This window comes from Rhagoletis pomonella, unplaced genomic scaffold, assembly GCF_013731165.1.
Source record: "Rhagoletis pomonella isolate Grant_MI unplaced genomic scaffold, Rhpom_1.0 Rhpom_scaffold_00011, whole genome shotgun sequence".
Classification (NCBI taxonomy): domain Eukaryota; kingdom Metazoa; phylum Arthropoda; class Insecta; order Diptera; family Tephritidae; genus Rhagoletis; species Rhagoletis pomonella.
In genome coordinates, this window is record NW_023458565.1 from 500,698 (window position 1) to 518,150 (window position 17,453).

Genomic DNA, 17,453 nt, shown 5'->3' on the forward strand with positions numbered 1-17,453 from the left:
CCATATTAAACAAATACATCCTAAGGTTACCCGGGTCCACGTTTTGGGGCCACGCCCCCTTTATATATCAAAATATTTTTTACCCTGTGACCATCCCTGGAAGATATCCAGTGCGTGTGTAAAATTTGGTTACGATCGGCTTATTCGTTTAGGAGCCAAGTGTGTCTATAGGTACATACATAATTTGAATTTTATATATATAGATGCTCATAGACAACGAGTTTAAGAAGATGGCCTCTCCATTAGATGTCAGCTAACTTGTAGCTAAAGACTTTTGGACATAAAATATCAATAAGAAAAACCGAAAATTTTTTAATATTTTTTTTTTACTTTTTTATTTGTTACTTTATTTTATTACATTAGGTACATATTATTCGTATTTGTGAAGTGCAGAAAGAAAGTGTACTCAAAGTTAAATTTGTATGAGGATATTTAAATAGAAACTTGTTTAAAGAAAACAATCTCCCGATTACGTCTGCAATATTCTTGCATTATTTTTCAACTAGTTTCAAGTTAGGTTTTTGCAGCTAACTACAAGTTATATATTTTATAGAGATCCCGCCACACGACTGAAAGCGTTCGTAAACTAAGCTAAAGATTAATTTAAAGAACAAAAATATAGAATTGTTAAAAGTGCTCCTGATGTTCGTAAGGAAAAAGTTTAAATAATAACTTGCCCAGCAGTACCTTGACAACCTGTTCAATGCAAGATTCATATTTAAATATTGAATTGATTTCAGTCTGATAAAATCGACCACACTCTTTTCCTCAATGCTATAATTAATCTTTATATATGTATGTATGTAAATGTACATAAATATGAATAAATTAAGAAAATATGCACTTCGATCAATCAATATAAATTATTTATGCAGATATATGTATCTTTGGAATGCCTTAGATTGCCATTAATACAATTGCACAAATATGTATGTACATACATACAGTTGTGTTCAAAAAAATATGATAAGCTATTTTTTGACATGTTCCGCTTTACAACTTGAAGAGTTGTGATAAAATGTTTTAAGTTAGAATATAACAAACAGGAAAGTAAAAAGGAAATCGACACTTTTGTTTCGTTTTGCCATTTTATGAGCCACTTCCCTAACAGCTGCCATTTTGTTTCATTCGATTCGAAACGAGTAATCACTCTATCACGAATGCCGCGATTCGGGCCCAGCTGTTCGAAAAAGTAGTAGTGCTTAAGTTGAGAAGCTCTAAAACATTTTAAGGAAATAAAGATGTCTCCATAGTTAGATGTTTTTAGGTTATTTGACTATTTTTCAATGTAAAATTATTTAAAACACGGTACCCTCTTTTGCAATTGGCAAGATAAACGCACCTCTTTATTGATAAGCGAGAATTGATAATAATACCAAGAAAACAGAAAAAATGGTTGGATACACTATTCTCATTATTCTACATCTATTAATAACTGAAAAAAATAGATCACCTCGGGTTTCGCAAAATAGATTACAAATGAGCTAGGTCTTTCAAATAATGTTATATATCTCTGTGGTTGATTAACTGAAAGTAATTTTAAGGTGAAATTCTACACAATGATATCATATTTCATGATGCAAGATGCTGAGTTATGAATAAAACGTTCCAATGAGCTTAATGAATTAGTCAACCTAAGGGTATCGAGTCTTAGTATCAACTAATAACCTCAAACTGGATATGTCTTCTTCCAGACTGTCCATTCGTCGTCAACAAAACACAGAAAACCACCTAAAGTGCAATTTGAGAGTTGAAGTGTGGTGGGCTGAGCACTACGGTATTGTTATGTGTTTCGTGGTTTGGTATTTGTCCTGTCCCTATGATCAACGTCAATTATGGATAAAAAATGTACTTTATTTTATAGAAAATTATATTAAATAGTACTACATGAATGTTGGAAAACACCAACAAAAATGTAGCCTCATAGATTGACGACCCAAAAAATACCAGTAAACTGCGGAAAAAGCTATTTGCGTCCAAAAGTTATCGGTATAAGGCAAAGAGGAATCCCATATGTGGGCATTAAAAGGATAGAAAGTCTGCGAGGAAAGATTAAAGGAATCATGATAACAACAACAACAAATCTGTTAACAAAAGCAATGATCTAACCAAGAGTGAAAGAGAAATGGGTTTAAATCCGTATTAGACGCTATCGGGATCTTAGCGGCCCTCTGGAACACCAAAAATGTATCCAAAGTAAACTGAAAACGATTTAATGCACAAATAAATAAAAATATAGTACAAAACATTAGTTTTAATTTCGTTAATTTTTACTATAACATATTTAAACAGGTCAATTTAACCCTATTGTTTTGCTTAAGCCCTAGTGTATAAACCAACTAAAACGTTTACTATATGAAACTTAAAATATTCTGGAAATATCTAGAATCTCCTTTTTTTAACCATGCATCCTTGTGTACAACTTGAATTTCTTATTTGATGGCAATCATCCAGTGGCACTACTATTTTTTTGAACACAGCTGTATGTACATATCGCACACCGTCTTCAAAAGAGTCACAACTCAAAATTTGGCATTTTTTAAATTATACGCTAAAAATATAGACAGAGCTTTTATTCACCTTTCCAGCAAAAGCTGGAGCAAATTTTTGTTATAATTTGTTAAAAAAAACCTAAGGTAAAGCTGCCCTTGCCCATGTGATTAGCATGTGCTAAGAAATAGTTTTTCGCATTTTCTGACGAACGTATTATTTTGAGTTGTGTCACTTTTGAAGACGGTGTGCGATATATGCAAATACTTGGCACTGCAAATTGATAACGTAAAAGCTGAAAAAAATTACACATTCGATATCCATATGTAACAACAGCGTGCGAACAGCTGACAGCCGGCATAAAACTTGTCAACCTTCAATGAGCGGTGGTTCACTTGAAAATCGACGTCATGATCAAGTTTTAAAATATGCATACACATTCTTCGATACCTATCTACTTTTACGGAGGTAGCTCCCACATGCATATTTATGTATGTACATACCTTCAAACGTACATACTAGGGATGTTTCGAATCTCATATGCGAATTTTCGGAATGCGAATGTGCGAATGCGAATGTTAGGAATAACATTGAACAAGCTATAATCAACTTAAGTCATCGTTTTTATTACTTAAAAATTTTGTAAATTATTAGAACATTTAATGAGTGCCTTTTCTCCCGTGAGGCGATTTCTTAGAGGCTCGTATATAAGGCCGGAACCTGGTTAGAAAGACTTAGAGCCATTTCAACAATATTAGAGTGTACTCTTTGCCCATGTAGACATTCGTATCATTTGATGCGAATGCGAATGTGTAAAATGATGCGAATCATTCGCATAACGAACGCGAATGCATATATTCGCAACAGCCCTGGTACATACATATGCGCATGCGACTTGGGTGGACATATCGTATAGAGCCATGATCCATTGACTTGGTTACGTAGCGTAGAAGTGAAAAAAAAAATATTTCAAATAAAATTAAAACAAAGGCGTCGCACGCCAATCGAATATAAAAACCAAGAAAATCAAACATACTTTTTATACCTGCGCGTTTACTCTTTCAGAGTTCATTTTCCGCATTCTCGCTTGTCTCACTCTTTTGCTACCCGCATCGCTCAGAGATTGTGTGCCTCCGTAATTTGTATTCACTCACCAACCTCATTGTTTGTCGCCAACTTAACCACCGATCGTCGCCTAATCCACCGCTCTTGGTTCGATTTTTTTCGTAGTTCTGTACGTACACTCGCTCAGCGCTAACGTTTCCATCGCACGCTGTTGTGAATTTTACACTTCAGCAACATTGAAGATATCTTGCGTCGAAGGTATTTCATATTTAGTGATTCATATGAGAAACTTTTTTTATTGAATTAGAAAAATGTAGATTAATCTCGTTTACAATTCTATAAAAATGTGATATTTTTATTTAGTGAATTAATTAAAATATTTTGTGAGTCACTCACTGAATGATGATTTCAAGAATTTTCTTTCTTATCGCTATCTGTGTTGTAGTTGTGCTCATCTGGTTTTGATTATCTGACGCGACGCGTTTGGCTGTTTGTTTACACGTGTATCACTAGCCTAACACGTGGCGGACTAGGAGCCACTTTGTGAAAACATGTGTACATTAAGTTTTTAAAAATTTACTTATAGCTAAACACAGGTGCTAAAATAATATACATACATACATATGTACATACTTAGAATGTGGATGAGTGTAAAAAGCGTTTAGTGCTGAAGTTTTCTACTGCTCTATATAAAATAATGTGTTGCTACATGCTTATCGTGCGAATTTGATTTAGTATATAGAATTTCTTTTGTTCTTTACTTATAAACATTTGAGTGGGCGGTTTCCATGTTGTGGTATGAATTTTCATATATAATTTTTTTACTCTATTAAAACGTAAAAATTAGCATACGAAAATATATACATATATGTCTGTGCATATATACATATATGTCTACGTAAAATACGCCCGATTAACATTTGCTAAATGTGGAATAGGTACTTGTTTGTAAAATGTAAACATATTCCGTGTTTTTTTTTTTTTTTTTTTAACTTGAAAGAGATTTTGCGAAGTGTGCCGCGCCTTGTGAATTTTTCTCAAGTGCTAAATTAAATAACTTGGTATTCAATTAGATTACTTTTGTTGTTCGCATACATGCGAAATGCCGGGATTTGCTTGCATTAATCCCGGGATCCCGAAAAATTTGAAATATCGAATTTATAATAAGAACTTGTTGAAGAATTTGAATTACGATTTTAGTAAAATGCCGTTTTGACTACAATTAAAAAAAGCTTGAAACTGTACTTTTAAAATTGCAGTTTAAGCCCTTTTTGAAGAAGATTTAAATGAATGTACTCAGCGTCGCTAATGTAAACGAAACAGAAAGTTTTAAGGAAAAGTTATATATTATTACAACGCTTTTATCAACTTGCAATGTTGTGTTCCAGAAACTTTCAATGTTGTGTGTCCGACACCATAAAGCAAAGCTTTGAAAAGCTCCTATAAAAAAGCATAGTGAATAGGGCGAGGTAGATGACATCTAGATGTCGCCCTATGTACTACGTTTGCTACACCGGAAATAGACGTCACGCCATTTCTTTAAATAAAACTAATTGGTGCTCGTTTGTATGTACAGTATCGGTCATATCTATAGCACGCCATTTCAAAGTGATATTGTGTGCCACTTATGCTTATTTATTTATTTTTAAGAATTTTCAATTAAAATACAGTTCTTTCTCTAACAAACCCCATATAAACCCAAGTTTAATAATTTGTAGAAAACTTCAAAAAATGGCAACAAATTTTCACCTAAGTTTCAAACTTTTTTCTCGGAAGTGTTAGAATTTTTTTGAGTACACAGTTTTTTAGCCACTGCAATTTTAGTCTGATAATGTGCAAATTTCAAGTGGCTACGAATTACCGTTAATTTTTTAGAATTTTTTTTGTCGCATTGGCGTTCATATAATGAATAAACTCAATTTATTTGTATATGGATAAAACCGCAACACCTTTGGCGAAAAAAATTCTAAAAAATCAACGGTAACTTTCAGTCACTTCAAACTTGCACATTATCAGACTAAAATTGATTGGGCTATAAAACTGTGTATTCAGAAAAATTCTAATACTTCCGAGAAAAAAGTTTGAAATTTGGGTGAAAATTTGTTGCAGTTTTTTGAAGTTTTCTCCAAATTGTTAAACTTGGGTTTATATGGGGTTTGTTAGAGAAAGAACTGTATTTTAATTGAAAATTCTTTAAAATAAATAAATAAGCATAAGTGGCACACAATATCACTTTGAAATGGCGTGCTATAGATATGACCGATACTGTACATACATATGTAAATGCATGTGTGTGCACCTTTCTATTAATATCGTTGAATTATTTTAATATATATTGCAAACTTTTATTCAGACAGGACTAAAAAGTAGAAAATAAATAATATAAAAAAAACTTTTTAATATACAACGCTTTTATAAATGGACTAAAAAGTAGAAAATAATACTTCTCAGTCCCATAGAATATGTTTTGATAACTTTTGATTTTGAAATTTTAGCAAAAGTCATTATAAACAATCTATGAAATTGAAAATGAAAAGCGTGGGGCGCATGTAATACACTTGAATTGATATGAAAAGTAATATATGAATGTATGTATGTGGGTATATGAATAACGACCGCTTAAAATCGATTTCAAAGTTCTACTTTCGCTGTAGAAATTTTAGGTCTACGTTATGTAGTTTGTGTGTTGTCAATTAAATCGCATGCTTTGTATTGCATGCGCTCCACGTTTTTCATTTTCAATTTCATAGATTGTTTATAATGACTTTTGCTAAAATTTCAAAATCAAAAGTTATCAAAACAAATTCTATGGGACTGAGAAGTATTATTTTCTACTTTTTAGTCCATTTATAAAAGCGTTGTATATTAAAAAGTTTTTTTTATATTATTTATTTTTTTTATAAATCAATTTACTCCAACTTTCTCAAATCGAAAAACTTATGATTTATCCGACGTGCTGGTAAAAATTTAAATATTTGACTACATACCTTTTGACAGTTCAGCCTAAAAGTGTAATAACTTCTGTGCAAGATTAGAAGACTCCGCTTTGAATGCTTTGCTGCTCTTACGTACACATTTTAAATGCAATAATAAACCGGCAAAAAAGGGGTGTGTGTTTTTTATCAGACACACCTACCAACATGTATTTCAACCCGCTGAATCCGAATCTGAGATCCGTTTGACTCGTACACCATCAAAATGTTGAGTAAATTGCGAAAAAATTGCAAAAATTTCTTTAGAATAAACATGTTTTTGTATTTTTTTGTAATTTTTTTATTAATCATTACTATTTGTATCAAAATTTTGAAATTTTTAATCTGAATTTTTAGAAAATTTTTTGGAATGCAGTAGCGTGGGCCAAAAATCCGCAATAATTGTAATTTTAGTAAAAAATTTTGTTCATTAGTTTATGTATTAACTTTAAAATTTCTTTATTTTCTTTTATTTTCTTTAATTTTTTTATTACATAGCTCATGTACCTGCATGCCCTTAATTTTTCTAAAAATTCGTATTAAAAAGTTCAAAATTTATATAAGAATTTTTCTAAATTCTGTATGAAGTTTGATAGTTTGACTTAAGTGCTTTTGATTAAAGCAGAAACTATATTTTGATTAAAAAATAACAAAAAAAATTTGACTTTAAAAACATTGCAAATATTTGCCAAAAACCCCATGTACACACTTTTGATCGCCAGTGTATGCGTTTTTCAATCACATCCCTGCAAAAAATGCGACTAATCCGGGATGACTCCGGGAGCAATCGCAAAGGAACATACGACTAATACCACTTTTGATCTATTTATATGGAATGAGCTGTTCGCTTTTGTTCGAGCATGTCCTATGAAGCTACTAATTGTTCCCCTCTATACCCAAACGGGTATAAAAAGCGAGACAAAAAGTCACTTTTAAAAAATAAAAATAAAAATTTGCGCGAGCTGAGATCCGGATATTCTCAGGTTTGTTAAGCGATTGGAATGGAATGGAATTATGGTTGGCCGGAAAGACAAAAAACAAATTTTTTTAAGCACTAAAGCAGTATTGCCCATTGTACTTAAGGCCAAGAAACAGGATTTAGAGGAAAGGGATATGTCGGTGGGGGTGGGAATTCATTACTCCTCTGCAAACTTACCAGACTCCTTCATGCATTTTAGCAATTTGTTGAGGGAAAGAGAATGTACGTCGTCCATTCTCAGTACATCCGACCCAAAAATGTACCATCTGAGTCTGGCGAAGACCGGACAGCGGCAGAGAAGATGTTCTGTACTATCCTCGTCCTCCAAATATGATGTACACAGTGGATCGTCGATGATGCCTATGGTGATCATATGTCGTCCCCATGGATTAAGCCCCATAATCAGTCCTACCAGATCACTCCCTCTTTGTCTGAGAAGAAATTTTGATACCACCCTGTCAGGCCTTTTCAGGAAACACTTGGTTATTTTGCAGGTGTCAATAGTGCACCAACGGCTCTCATGAGTTTTGCTTATGAGATCCTTGATGCACCGGATCGTTCCCGCTATGCTTGGCTCTACAATTGGCCCCGGTCAAATTGGGCACCCCAGAGAACCGCAGTTCGCCAACTCATCTGCCAGTTAGTTACCTTGCACACCGTAGTGTCCTGGCACCCACACAAGTTCAAGCTCATTCCATCTTGTAACGGAGTTCAGCCTCAACTTACATTCCTGGACGAACTTTGAAGAGGTTCGAGCGGTTTCCAGGGCCTTTAGGGCAGCTTGGCTGTCACTGCAGATCCTGATTTTATGTCCGCGCCACCTTTCGCCAGTTATCCATTCGGCCACTATCAGTATTGCAAAGACTTACGATTGAAAGACCGTTGTAATTGCACCCAACGCGGTAAAGCATCTGAAGTTTCCATCCAGATGCCATCCAGCACCAGTACCGTTTTCAGTCTTTGAGCCGTCGGTATAGAAAGTTTTCACCGAGCTTCCCATGAGAGTGTCTGCATCTCTCCATTGTTCCCTTGTAGGAAATCTAACGACGTACATTATACCAAAGGAGACTCTAGGTATCACTTTGTCATTTGGTGCTAAAATCAAAGGATATTGCTCTGACAACCTTCTGAACAACTCTCTGTGCCCAGAGCTCCGATCGTCGTGCCACAGACCAAAAGACTGCAGTCGACACTTCGTTTTCATTGCCTCCTCTTGGATCGCTAAATCCAGAGGCGACAAATTCAACAAAGCATTAAGAGCCGTCCGGACGTTGTACTCATGGCGCCCTTAATGCTTATACGCACACTCCTTTGTAGCCTGTTTAGCACAGAAGCCGTGGTGTTGACCATGGTTCTGCGCCACCATACTACATCTATGTATATCCAAAATACCGTAGCCGGTCTCAGACCTCAGGTCTTGCTAAAGGTTCTCCGACACTGTCCGAAAACTTTCAGCGCTCGATTTACCTTCAGCTCGACGTGAGTTTTCCATACCAGCTTCGTATCTAGAGTTACCCGTAGATATTTCACATCCACGGATAGGCTTAAGTTTACGCCTCTAAGCACTGGAAGGTTGAGACCTTCCAATTTTGTTTTCCGCGTAAACAGTACTAGGGTCGTCTTGCTGGGATTGACAGCAAGACCCTGCAAATTGCACCATTCATCAATCTTATTCAGGGTCCTCTGTGTCTTAACACAAACCTCCATGAGAGATTTACCTGATGACAGTGCACAGACATCTTCCTCGTAACCTTGGATGTGAACGAAGTCTTGCATTTCCGTTAGTAGGGAGTTCACTACCAAACACTACAAGAGAGGTGAGAGCACCCCGCCCTGAGGGCATCCTCCCTCAACTTCTTCTATGGTACAAAGGCTAGCTTCATCCCCCACGGTTAGCAATCTCCTAGATAACATGAAGTGAATCCACCTTATGATGGTTTCGTTCACACCGTGTCTTCTGGCCGCGGAGCACATGGAGTCAAAAGTAGCATTGTCAAACGCCCTCTCAATATCAGCGAAGACTCCCATTGCGTATTCCCCTTCTTCAAGTCCCACCTCGATCTTTGTTACAAGGACATGTAGGGCTGATTCACAGGATTTTCCGCTTTGGTATGCATGTTGATGGACACTAAGGGGGCTATTCACCAAAGCTAAGCGATTACTTTCTCTATGTGCCTGCCAACGCCGTGTATGAAATTTCTTCGAATAAGTGCGTACATATCATTAAATCTTTAATTGAACCAGTTAGAGATGAGTCGGGGACTAATAGATCTCCAATAATACCCTTACGAGACTAGTTGTGGCTAATTAATGCTCAATTGTACCCGATTGAGACTAATCTGGGAATACTCGTTTTTAGAGATTAATCGCACAATTTTTTGCAGGGATGGTTTTTTAAATGCAATGTATTACTCTAAGGCCCAATTTCAGATGGCCTACTTAAGTAGAGATTGTTGATTAACTTCCACTATTCATTTTAAGATCATACATTTAATTTGCACTTAAATGGCCAATTTTGGCTATTTAAATATGAATATTTGTGTGAAATATTTTATTTTTAATCAAACTATGTTGAAATAAAAGTGAAAAAAAAATATATATATTTTGTCGTAACGTAGCATAGCAGAAGTAGCAGTCATCAAAGTGATTTTTCTATTATTTCCATTGCATATGCGTTTCATTCCATATGTTATGCCTTATTTGATGTATGTACATATGTATGTATGTTTCCTACATGTGTCCATTCCCATAGGGCACATGCGCGTGCGCATAAGCATTAGTGAAAATAAATATCTGCGCTATATGCAATCACTTGCTGCTAAGAATAAATTTAATACTGGGAGCGTGTAAAGTATTGAATTACAATAATAATACAGAGTTCATAGCAAATGTTTGTACATACTTACTTATGCAAGTAGCATATCAAAAGCGAATTTGTTTCAATAATAGTACTTATTTCTGGGCGGTCGCCGCAAGCGCCTTTTGTTTATTTAGCTGTCTGGTACCTACTTGAAGAAGACGAAGCACTCAATATTTTAAAGCAAGTGGAGCAAGTCAACTTGAGTGATTGAGTTACATATGTACATATTTACATCTGCATTAAATGTGTTAAATAATATGCATGTGTAAAATTGTATCATATTACCAGTTCTATTAATGTGTTTATTAAAACTATTAGTCATGCATAATTAACTAAACATAATAATTATAAAGTTTGAAAAAAATTATGTGAAATAATAATACAAATTTATAAATTTTCTGATTTCAGTATTTCAATGGGGTGACTTGTGGAACAGTGCTCTCCTGAACCCGGGACCAAAAGGTAAACAAATATTTAATATGTTATACATACATATGTAGATATATTCCGGACCGGATATCCTCCTTGAAGTCAAATTCATTAATTAAAAATATTTAGGAAAAAATAGTCCGAATTAGTCCGTAAGATAGTACTGAAGATATTCGGCATTATCGCGAAAATTATAATGCAAAGCAAAAAAAAACAAAAATGTTCCCAATTTGTTTTTGTTTTGCCTGTTAAATTATGCTAACGTTTTATTCACATGGAGTTGGCAAGGCAATAACGCCGATTATAAATATGGCTACGCGAACGACTTCGGATTATTTCTGACAAAATTCGGAAGTACGGAAATAGGCTAATAGTATTAATGAAGGCGAGTAGAAATTCGGAATTAGCATATTTTCTACATAAATAATTAAATAATGATACAATAGGAAAATAAGTAAATTAAATTCAATGAATATAGCACGTTAAATAACCAATATTACAACCAAATTTACAAAAACACCTACACCTGAAATTATTTTCCGATCAAAGCGTAAAGTGTGAATTGACTGATCGCCCGCTGCTCATTTCCGCTAATTGCCTCCAATATACACTGTAATTACTATTTCGGAACGGCAGGCTAGATGTATGCACATGGTAATGTGGTGTTTAACCTGCCATTATCTGATTTGATTTTTTTTTTTAAATTCAACTTAATAATCGTATTAAAACGATAATAAATAATTCATTCATATTTCCTTCTCAAATCATTATAGATATGAGGGAAAGTTAAAAAGGACCTATGGTTGGCGAATGAGTTTCCGAGACAAATGATTTCAAAATCACAAGTGGATTTAATTTGTACGATTTTTATTGCATTAAAGGCGGATTCATCATTTTAGTTCTGAACTAAAGTTGAAGTTAAGCTAACAACTAAAAAGCATTCAAAACTTTTTCAGTTGCTCTCCCAGAGAGAGAAACACAACAGCAACCACATGGAAGAAAAGTTCTGAACTAGAACGATGAATCCGCCTTAAAAAGAGCGTAGTAATAAGTATCTACTACATATGTCAAGGGTTTCTCTCCCGGAATTTATAGTTCCCGATTTCTCAGGAAGCCCACAAAAATATCTATCTCCGATTTCATTACGTCATAGATAAAAAAAAATAATATGGGCGTTTTTATAAGAGCAACAGAAAGAAGCCAAATCAACAATTTTTGGAATTTTTGTCTGTCTGTATGATTGTACGCGCATCACTCGAAAACTAATGCATGGAATCGAATGCAGTTTCCACCGATGTATTGATAGAGGCTTAAGTTAAAATTTATGAGAATAAAAATTAGAGAGTTGCCACCAGTTTGAAAATTGCAGTTTAAGTAAATTGATAAGATATAGTCAATATTGCAATATGGCTATCAAAGGAAAGAGGTTTAAGAAGACTTCCAGCCGAAAATATCTTTGAAAACATATTAACTAACGCCCACATTTATACAAAATAAAAAATGTTTCATAAAACGAAAATTTGTTTGAAAATCTTCCTTCATAAGGCTCTTTAAAGCTATTTTTATTTTTTATGAGTGGACCGTATTGCACGCCGGGTATTTGCTATTTTTTTTTTTTTTTTTATAAAAATATAGCATATTCTACGTGTCAATCCGATTTTAAAATTTTATAAAAAAATTAAAAAAAATGCCAACAAAAGCATGCGCTATCCTAATGACTTTCAGTGAATAAGTTAATAATTTTTTTTAATAAAATTTCGGATATGCAGTTTTGTAGTCCATTAAATTTTAGTAAAAAAGTGTAGGCTTCAAGTGGCTGTAAAATAGCATTGAGTTTTGACAATTTTTTTTTTGTTGACAGTGTCATGCGTTTTCTTCCATACAAAGTATGCTCGAAAAAACCAGATTGAGGATGCTAACTATAAGCCAACTACATACATATATGTGCTATTTACATACATACTAGATATTATTTACAATACAACTGCCTTTGAAAATTTTAATAGTTTACACCACAATTTCTTGAAATTTTTATTTCTGTTTCACTTTAATTTTTCGAAAAATCTTTGATTGCCTGTATGATTGCTTTTGGTACGGATACGCGCTGCCAAACGCATTTCAAAAACGTTTTTGTGTACTTTAAATCGATCATACATATGTATGTACATGCTTACGTATATATATTTACACAAATAATTTAAATTTTATTACAAATATTTAAATTAATTCGAATAATGAATTCTTAGATTTACATGAATCTATTTAAAAACATGCGAGCGTGTACATACATACATATACATATCATTGATATTAGGTGTGAACAGTTTTTATTGTTTTTATACCCGGGCGCACTTGTGCACAAGGGTATTATAACTTTATTCACGTAACGGTTGTTTGTAACAGCCTAAGGGCGCCGTGGTAGATACGTATGTCAAAATGTTCAGCATGAAAAGATAAATCGATTAAGAGTCGTTTTCTGAAGTAACCTTTAGCTTTTAACTCACTTTATATTTATTTAAAGGTTGTATTAAAAATAAAGCGTAGCCACACCCACTTACCATTACATGTGTATAGCTCGGTAACCGCCCAACTTGGCACACCTTGGTGCTACATACATATGTAGCAAGGGGTTGAAAATTTTTGAGATCGGACAATAACCACGCCCACATACCATATAACGGTAATTTACAGAAACTGGAAGTCTGCAATAAATCAGTAATTTCCTCAATTTACTCAAAATTTGTGTTTGGAATAATTCCTTAACAAAAAATACGATTATACAAAATTTTTGTAAAATGGGCGTGCCAACGCCCACTTATGATCACATACATATGTATGTAAATCTCGGTAACCGTACTACTAATTACTTCGCTAATTTAAAGTTTAAGTCGAAAGTTTATCCTCACAACAATCTATTAGAACGAAGTAAGATTATAATGGATTTTTGGAAAGTGGGCGTAGCTCCGCCCACCTATGACGACATAGGTTTATCTTGGTAACCCCTTTATCGATTTCTACCAAATACAGTTAAATTATTTCATTAAGTCTAACTGAGCATGTTCTCGAAAAAAAATTTGGAATATGGGTAAAACCACCCCTGCTTGCCATGCAACGCCAGGTTTCAGAAAAATAAAAAAATCATATTTAATACGTGCGCGGGGTACCTATTTAATGTAGGTAGTTTTATTATTAATTTATGAGAGTATAACGATTCGCAGATGCCTTCCGGTGCAGTTCACAGACCATCTATGTAAGATATGCGCTATTTTTATAATAAAATACCTAAATAAGATGCTTATCTCGGCAAAGTCAAACTCATCCAACAACTTTAAAACATTTTTTTTTTTAAACTTTATCAGTATTATATTCTAAGATTGCTTTAATGAAATTAATATTAAGTTTCCTGTTCAACACTGTGCACAAATTCAGATTAGATGTACTGGGGAGGAATTGTCTAGTGGCTGGACGGAGGGAACTCCACCTTTATGTAAAGCGGCTGGCTAGGTTGATAGAAAAACTGAACCGCGTCTGGCTGAAATCATTACTGCAGCAGCTGTTTTGCGGATGACAAGGTGAAATTATCTCATCGTTTTTTCTTAATCCGTCAGCCTTAGCGAGGCTAAAATCCGACGGTTAAAATTGATAATCATGTCGAACCTATGCTGTTGAGTGTTGCCTAGAGCTTGCTTTTGCAGGGTAATCCATCGTGAAAGTTTTTCGGTAAACATTTCCTTCATACGCACTAACCGTCTACATAAAATATGTGTTTGTGTGGAATTTTAGCACCAATAAGTAAGAAATTAACTCCTTAACACATTTTTGTGGTTTACTAATTTTTGGCGCAAACCCGCTTTAAGCCTTTTCGAAGAGTATTTTTTTTTTAACTATTCAGAGGATTAAAATATTCCACAAAAATGTTTCCCGTCGTATTTAACATAGAGCTGCTGAACACATACTACTGTATCTAAAATGTAAGAATCATAAGACGATTTATCAAAATAATATGCAGAAGAGGGACAACCGTGACTCTCCTGAAATAAACAAATTTTTGTTTGGTCCCCTCTACCAGAATCCGTTATATTATTATTTTTTTTATACCTTTCATGAGCATGAAATGGTATTATAACTTTGGTCCGATGTTTGTAAGTACCAGAACAAAAAGAGATAGACCCATGAAAATGTATACTTATATGATCAGAACGTCGAGCTGAGTTGATTTAGCCATGTCCGTCTGTCCGTCTGTCCGTCTGTCCGTCTGTCCGTCTGTCCGTCTGTCTGTCTGTTTGTATGCAATCTAGTCTCTCAGTTTTCGAGATATCCGGATGAAATTTGGTAGGTGAGTGTATTTTTATAATGTATTAATCATTTGTCGGAACCGGAAGAATCGGACCACTATAACATATAGCTCCCATACAACTGATTGTTCAGATATGAGATTTTTCATTATAACTTCTCCATTTATGTAGTTAAGAACAAGAAATTTCGCAGCACTTTCACCCATTATCAACAGAATACTTATAGTGAAAATTACAAAGATCGGGTCACTATAACCTATAGCTCCCATACAACTGGTTGTTCAGATATGAGATTTTTCGTTATAATTCATCCATTTATGTAGCTAGGAACATGAAATTCCGCACTGTTTTCAATAATTATCTACAGAAAACTTACAGTGAAAATTAAAAAGATCGGGTAACTATAACCTATAGCTCCCATACAACTGATTGTTCAGATATGAGATTTTTCGTTATAATTCATCCATTTATGTAGCTAGGACCATGAAATTTCGCGCTGTTTTCACTCATTATCAACAGAAGACTTACCTCGAAAATAATAAAGATCGGGTCACTATAACCTGCAGCCCCCATACAACTGATTGTTCAGATATGAGGTCTTTTATCATAACTCCTCCATTTATGCAGCTAGGAACATGAAGTTTCGCACCATTTTCACTCATTATTAACAGAATACTTACAGTGAAAATAACAAGGATCGGATGACTACAACATATATCTCCCAAACATCTGATTGTTCAGATATGGGATTTTACTGTAAAACTTCTTTATTTGAACAGCTAAAACCGATAAATTTCGTAAGATATTTTATAAATAATAATACAAAGTCTACTGAGAAAATCGTCAAAATCTATGCTGTATAAGCTTTATCTCCTATAGCACTGATTGTTCAGATACCAGTTTTTGCGATATATCTCCTTTATGTAGGAAACTAAACCCAATAAATTGTGTTACCGGTTTACATACCGATCACATAGCGGTGAAAATCACTTAGATTGGTGTCATATAAAGTATATCTTCCATACCTCTGATTGTTTAGGTGCGATTTTTTATATAAGTATGTAACTCCTCTATCGATGTATGCAGATGTATTCAAAAGCAGTAATCTGTCAAAGTAAAATTTGCAGATGTTCATGAAAGGTATGAAGCCTTCGGCATAGCCGAAGACAGCGCTGCTCTTACTTGTTTTGGTCTCATACAGTGTTATTATTTCACTATCAAACAGCGTGGTATATAGTTAAATATAGTATGTATGTACATGTGCAGTATGTTCAACTATCAAGACGAATCAAAGTCATGCGGCGCATATAAATGGACATAAAAGGAAAAACCGCTGAAAAATTTTCTGTTGGTGAAAAGAAATAATCTCAAGAAGCGCGCAATTCGCGATTAAGAATATTTTTAGTATAAACAATTAGTGGCGAATGCAGAAATTCTAAATCGATTAAATAAAAATGGGCCAATATACATTTTTGTGGGATGTTGTGGGTAATTATAGAAAATGGATCCACGCGCGCGCTGGTACTTAGCCCTGTTTTTTAAAAACCGATTTTATGTTTATACACAAACATAAATGCCCACATCCACATACATATGTACGTATGCATGCCATACAGAGGCGTAGCCAAAGATGAGCTATGGGAGCGAGCCGGTTAAGTTAGCGCAGGACAAAAAAATGTGTGCAATCTGCTATGCACATAAATACTTTCATTGACAAACAAATGCTCAGATTTTTTAAACTAATACTAATTTAATAACAATATAACACTTTTACAATGAAACTTACATTAAGGAACGCAGCAGGATCGTATTGCTAAAAATTATTAAATACAAAATAATGTTAGTGTGCAAAAAACATATTTGTTTAGGTTTTTATTTTTACATTTAGCAGATCTAATGCATGAATTTTCTTTTCAAAATTTGGGCTAGTCCATGGCAAAAAACTGTATGTCCGATAGGAGTACATTAAAGGATGATAAGATACCATTGTGATTAAAAAAATGATATTCTAGGTTTTGAAGAGCAGCGTCCAAGATGGGAATAAATACGTTTATGCGAAAGTACTAAATTTTTTTTAGATGGTTACTTCGTTTTGGGACTGCTAAAGTGATGCCTTGAGTTACACAAAAGTTTTCTACTTTTTTTTTGGTCACATTAGGCAAAAAATATTTCTGAACCTTGGAGTTTAACGAATAAATCGTCCAGGAAATTCGCTTGGCTTGAATATTCGTTCCAGGAAATAAAACGGTAACTAGCTCAATATCAGCCTAAGAATAAGATGGCATTCAAAAATCATTATAAAAACATGATCGGGGATTGAATTGAAGACAAAGTTTTGAAATCCTATTTAGTTAATTTCTGAC

At 34.2% G+C, this 17,453-nt stretch overlaps 1 protein-coding gene across 4 annotated transcripts in view; it reads left to right on the forward strand.

Annotated features, from left to right (window-relative positions):
* LOC118747250 (putative phospholipase B-like lamina ancestor) overlaps window positions 1–17,453 on the forward strand; it is a 62,875-nt gene that overhangs the window by 35,536 nt on the left and 9,886 nt on the right. For 3 of the 4 annotated variants that reach the window (XM_036481236.1, XM_036481239.1, XM_036481238.1), the window contains exon 2: window positions 10,775–10,828. The gene's annotated coding sequence lies outside the window, so the exon portion shown is untranslated. Of the gene's footprint in view, window positions 1–3,714; window positions 3,814–10,774; window positions 10,829–17,453 lie in introns of those variants that run through there. The other variant, XM_036481237.1, reaches the window with a different exon arrangement.